Here is a 5,669-nt window from a genome sequence, read left to right as displayed (position 1 = left end):
AATATCATGATTTATAAAACAAAACACAATTTAACTTTGTAAAAACCAACCTGAATTGGTTAGTTAGTTTTATAGCTGTAGTTCAGCTGTTGTTTAGTTGTTCAGCTTTGAATCAGAAAATATAGTTTAAAATTATAGCAATAATTATAGCAATTATATACAGTACCCTCCAGAATTATTGGCACCTCGGTTAAAGTTGACTAAAAACTGGTATAAAAAACAATCTGTTGGTGATTTATTGTAATCTCACAATGAAAGAAATTATGAAAAATTCAACCTTGAAGAGAAGCAAATTTATTTGGAGAAAAAGGAAAATCTCATAAAGAAATAAATATTTGTAACAAAAACACATTGCTCACAATTATTGGCATCCCTGCTTGTAATAACTTCTTAAGCCTCCCTTTGCCAATAAAACCCCATAAAGATGGAGAATACAAAGGAAGGGATTTAAGACCGTTCGTCTTTACAAAATCTCCCCAGATCGTCCAGATTCCTAGGTCCACACTCCTCTTTGAGTCACCCCACTGTTTTCCTATGGAGTTTAGATCAGGGGACTGAGATGGCAATGTCTGGAGCATGATTTTGTGTTCAGCAAACAATATTTGTTTTGATCTGGACATTTGCTTTGGTTCATTGACCTGATGAATGATCCAATCATGACCAACTTTTGGTGTCTTGGCAGAGATTGGAAGATTTCCTTTGAAAATGTTCAGGTTTTTCTTGGTGTTCATGACACCATGCACCTTAATTAGGTTCTCAAGGCCTTTGGGAATAAAAACAGCCCTACAATAGCACAGCCCCTCCACCATAATTCTCATTAGGCATGGGGTTCTTTTCAGTATAGCCATTCTTCTACCAAACACATCTAAAGTTTCTAGCCAAAGAGCTCAATTTTCATTTCATCTGACGATAGACCACACTTCCAGACAAAGTCACTGTACCATTCAGTAACTCCTGCCGTTTACATTAGTAGTTAAATGGCTGAACAGGGTTTTACCTGCATGCCCTCTAAATAAGCTATTAGCAGTGAGGTCACTTTTGAAGATTTTTTGGGGACTTGGTGACCCTCAAGATGATACATCATCGGTTTAATACCGCTATTATCTGGCCCTATAGCCCAGAAACCCCCATTCAACCCCATCTTCAACCTTTACAATTTATCTTCATTCACTTACATAAACATACTGTCTACATTAGTTCCTCTGATCCTAGTATGCTGAATTCCTTAAATGAATGTATTTGTGACATAAAAAACTGGATGTCAAACAATTTCCTCCAGTTGAATTCTGACAAAACAGAAGTCCTCATCATTGGATCCCAGCACATATGAAACAAATGATACCATCCTTACAGCAGCTGCTAATGTTACTAGCGAAGTGAGGTTAGCTAATTTACATACATCGATTTCCTACAATGTGTATAGCCTACCATTGGATCACTCTACATCTAACCAAGCACCAAATATAACATGCCAGTGACAGAATAGGGGAGACTGCAACAGGGGATGGTTGCAACATGTCAATTTTCTCCAATCAGAAACAACGTAGAGTGATTACACTCACACTGTATATGCTCAGTTGGATGCCCCCCCTAGCAGAGAAAAAACAAGGAGATTCCTGAACTGCTCCAGAATTTATTGTAAAAAAACAGTTTTTTAGGTATGAAAGTATTTATTTTCTTGAGCTTTGTTTCTGTTAAACTGCTGTCACTGTTTTTGAGATTCAGCTCAAACTTATATGATTTAAATGAGTGATATGTTAACTTTAAGCTAGTAAGGTTAGCATGTGTCAAGGTCCCCTTGTTTAGCTAGCACATGAGGTTTTATCATGGCTGTACAGTCCTGTACAATGCATAAATATGATAATATAAAATATATATTTTTAAAAACATGTTTTACATGACAAATAATCCTATTCCATTCTTCCTGTCACTACAGTCCTACTGTATTTTATATCAATTTCTGGTGAATAAAAAAAAGCTGGTGAATAAATAACACTGTAATATTATTATAACTCACATAACTTGTATTAACATACAAAAATAATAATTTTGCTGCACTGACATTTATTGTAATATATTTTTAACATGTTGCAACCATCCCCAAACAATGTTGCAACTGTCCCCGGGCCCGGGGTCAGTTGCAACATCTGACTCCTTACATTCAAATGCAAATTGTGAAAAATGTAGATTCTGTAATTATCTTTAAATGGTTTAGACTAGTAACAGACAGATGTAAGTGTATTGTATAAAAAATGGTTTGTCTAATCCAAACCCTCTCTGAGTAACAGAGCCAAATGCAAAAAGTGTTGCAACTGTCCCCGGTCTCCCCTACATGTATTAAGCATAATATTAAACTCACTGTTCTGTATCCGTCGTCTTCTTCTTTCCCCGCAATAACTTTTCATTTGAGACTTTTTCGTTTTTGAGCGTTTTTTCTGAGATCTGACTCCACTTTTTCTGACAGCATTTTTTCTGAGACCTGACTCCACTTTTTCTGACAGCGTTTTTTCTGAGACCTGACTCCTTAGAGATGTTTTTCTGAGGCCATTTGGTTTGAAGCAGTTTTATCTGAGGATGACAGAGGTTTTTCTTACGCTGAGGCAGTTTAGTCTGAAGGTGACAGAGGTTTTTCTGAAGCTGAGGCAGTTTTGTCTGAAGATGACAGATGTTTTTCTGAGTCTGACACCTAAGTCTGTTTTTTCTGACGCTTAGGCAGTTTTGTCTGAAGATGACAGAGGTTTTTCTGACGCTGAGGCAGTTTTGTCTGAAGATGACATGTTTTTCTGAGTCTGACACCTGAGTCTGAGGATGTCCTAAAATGAACACCGTACCTGTGGTGAGGTCATGAGACTTAGATACCTGTCCCTGCCAAGACACGTTGAAAGAACGCCCTTTAAGGTAAGATTCAAACCAGTCAAGAGCTTTTCCAGAAATTCCAGTCCTTGCGTAGTGATATGAAAGACGTGAATTAGAAGCACAAAACCCATTTTCCTTGACAGCGGTCTGTTATACTTAGCAACGGTCTGTTATCGAGAATTAGCAGACCACCGAACGTTGGGAAGACCCATTCAAGTGAATGGAGCATTCTTCATTATGAAGAGCTGTGTAATAATCATCATTGTTTACTGACTTGTACAGACAACCGGAAGAAAAGCAAGAAGAGCAAGGCAGTGAAGAACTCAAATATTCAAGTTGAATCATCAAATGCTTCCTATATCTATTAATACCAACTTTAAGGAGTAAAGTTTAAGCCAAGGAGAATTGCAACTAAGAGGACTTTAGTTTGACTTAATTTGGCACAACTAACAATGATTCAAAATTGACATTAAGGCTGTACCATTGTCAGTTGGTACAAAACAATTCTAAAAACAACTCAAAAATCCAAATTGATCCAAATTGAACATTTTCAATTAGTACATATTTTATTAGTAATCTGGTTGCCTTCAAATGATAAGTTGATTTAAAATCATAAGAAGTTATGAGGCTACGAGGTTGCATCAAAGAAAGAGAGTGTGTGGATTTGACAGTACACAGCATCATTAGTGAATGTGCCTTAAGATTAATCTAAGTTGTTTCATTTACATGTTACAGGATCATTAGTTGAAAATAAACGTGTTGACATGAACCAAATACTGGAAGTTTGCTCCCAGAATACCACAACCCCACTCAACATATTCTTATTCTTATTCATATCAATCCTTACTGATTTTTTTCTTGAAATAAAAAATAAAACTAAGTGACAGTAATACAAAAGGCTATATTATTGTTGTCACGTTGTCGTGTAATTATTTGCTGGTAGCACAAACCATCAAGTAGATGTCATCCACAACACCTTAATCCTGTGCATAGGGCTCAAAGTATTGATTGTGGAGGCAGGAACAGATGTACACAAACTTAGTTTTGCAGTGTTGTCATTGTGAATATAAACTTCATTTTTATAACTATTAGTCCAGTTGCTACAGCTTTTATATCCATTCATAGTAAATTATAAGGTCCAAGAACTATGGAGCTAAATTTGTCTCAATAATATTTGTATATATGCGCAGTGGGGGATCCACAAATATTTCTTGATTTGCATGTGTGTTTTGATATCTACAAATAAAAAATCATATTTGTAACTCATATATTGATTTTTACAAATATAGATGTGCATTTGTAAATAAAATGCCATTTGTAAAACCGAAAATTTCATTTGTGAAATGTGATTCTGCATTTGTGGATCACAAGCACACGCATTCTTCGCTTTCCAAAGTTACGTGTTTTTGAGACGTTCTTCACATGAAAGTCACACAAATCAACACGTAAATAGGCCTACTTTAATTCACCGGCACACAGAAATCGCAATCCAGTAGATGGCAACATCTACAAATATTTCTTGACTTGCATTCGTGTTTTGACATCCACAAATAAAAAAAATCATATATGTAACTTGTAAATTGGTTTTCACAATTGTAGATGTGTACAAATGTGTATTTGTAAATGAAATGGCATTTGTAAAACTGAAAATTGCCTTTGTGAAATCTAATTTTGCATTTGTGGATCACCAGCACACACAGTTTTCATTTTCGCATTTGTGGATCACGTATTTTTGAGACAAACTTTGCGCAGTGAAGCCACCCAGATCCACAAGTAGCCTGCTGACACTTTCTAATCCAGTAGATGGCAGTGTTGTTCTATGGGACTCATAACCAAAGATTCTTTGCTCATAACACATAGAGCTAGCGAACCTAGTTCTTAAATCTAACAAGTTATGCCTTTTACAACAAGCTTTTTGATGGAAAAGTGGTGTTTAATTTCCATAATCTTTGTTTAGTAAACGCATAAAACCGTCAGTTTGCAAGCGAAATCAAGAATTACGATCTTTGAGTTTGTTTATAGTTACCTAGCAACCTTTCACACTGTCAGTTCCATTCCACTCCATAAAGAACCTTCACCTTATAAGGTGAAGATCAAATCCATCCCATGGAGGAATTATTACACTGACACATAATGCAAGTAAGCATTGAGTGCCCAACTTTGTGACACCTCCAAGTGGGCAGGTCAATGCTAATAAAGAGTAGTCAATTTCACATTGAATCCCAAAAGAATTATAGCTTTTCTCTAAAATGTCCTGTATATTTCAATAATGGTCTTCTCCGTAATCCTGACAATACTCTGAAAATCTCTTACACAGTCATTTTGCTCATCAGTTGTTCTACGTCATCCCAAAAAGCCACAATAAACAGTAATGAAAGAAGAAAGTAGCATTTACCCATAGTCCCTAACTGCTGTAGTTAGGACCATAACGTATTTTAAGTTCAGCCCAAATATTGAGTTGACTTCAAAACCAAAGCTTAAACACTGTCTTGTTGAAATTACTCAAAAAACTGTGACAATTTTTTTTAAGTACAATCAGACAAAGTTTGCAATGCAAAATTAAAAAAAAAAAAGATAATTCAGATAAGTAATATTACTTACAAACCTTATTTGGCAGAACAAAAGGCAAGTTCTATTTTTTTACAGTGTAGGAATATCCATATAATGCATAAAACGATTTTGATAACTTTCACATTTTGGAGTCTGGATAGTCTACACACCTGTGTTTATAAAATCATGAATTTACACTCTTGTAACCATTATATATTTTATATAATGGTTATAATAATAAAATATGACAGGGGGCATTGTAT

The sequence above is a fragment of the Alosa pseudoharengus genome, unplaced genomic scaffold (assembly GCF_046254945.1).
Source record: "Alosa pseudoharengus isolate Yale_2024_CS ecotype anadromous, Long Island Sound unplaced genomic scaffold, YU_APseudo_1.1 YU_APseudo_1.1_scf_12, whole genome shotgun sequence".
NCBI classification, from domain to species: Eukaryota; Metazoa; Chordata; class Actinopteri; order Clupeiformes; family Clupeidae; genus Alosa; species Alosa pseudoharengus.
This window is presented reverse-complemented; position numbering follows the sequence as displayed.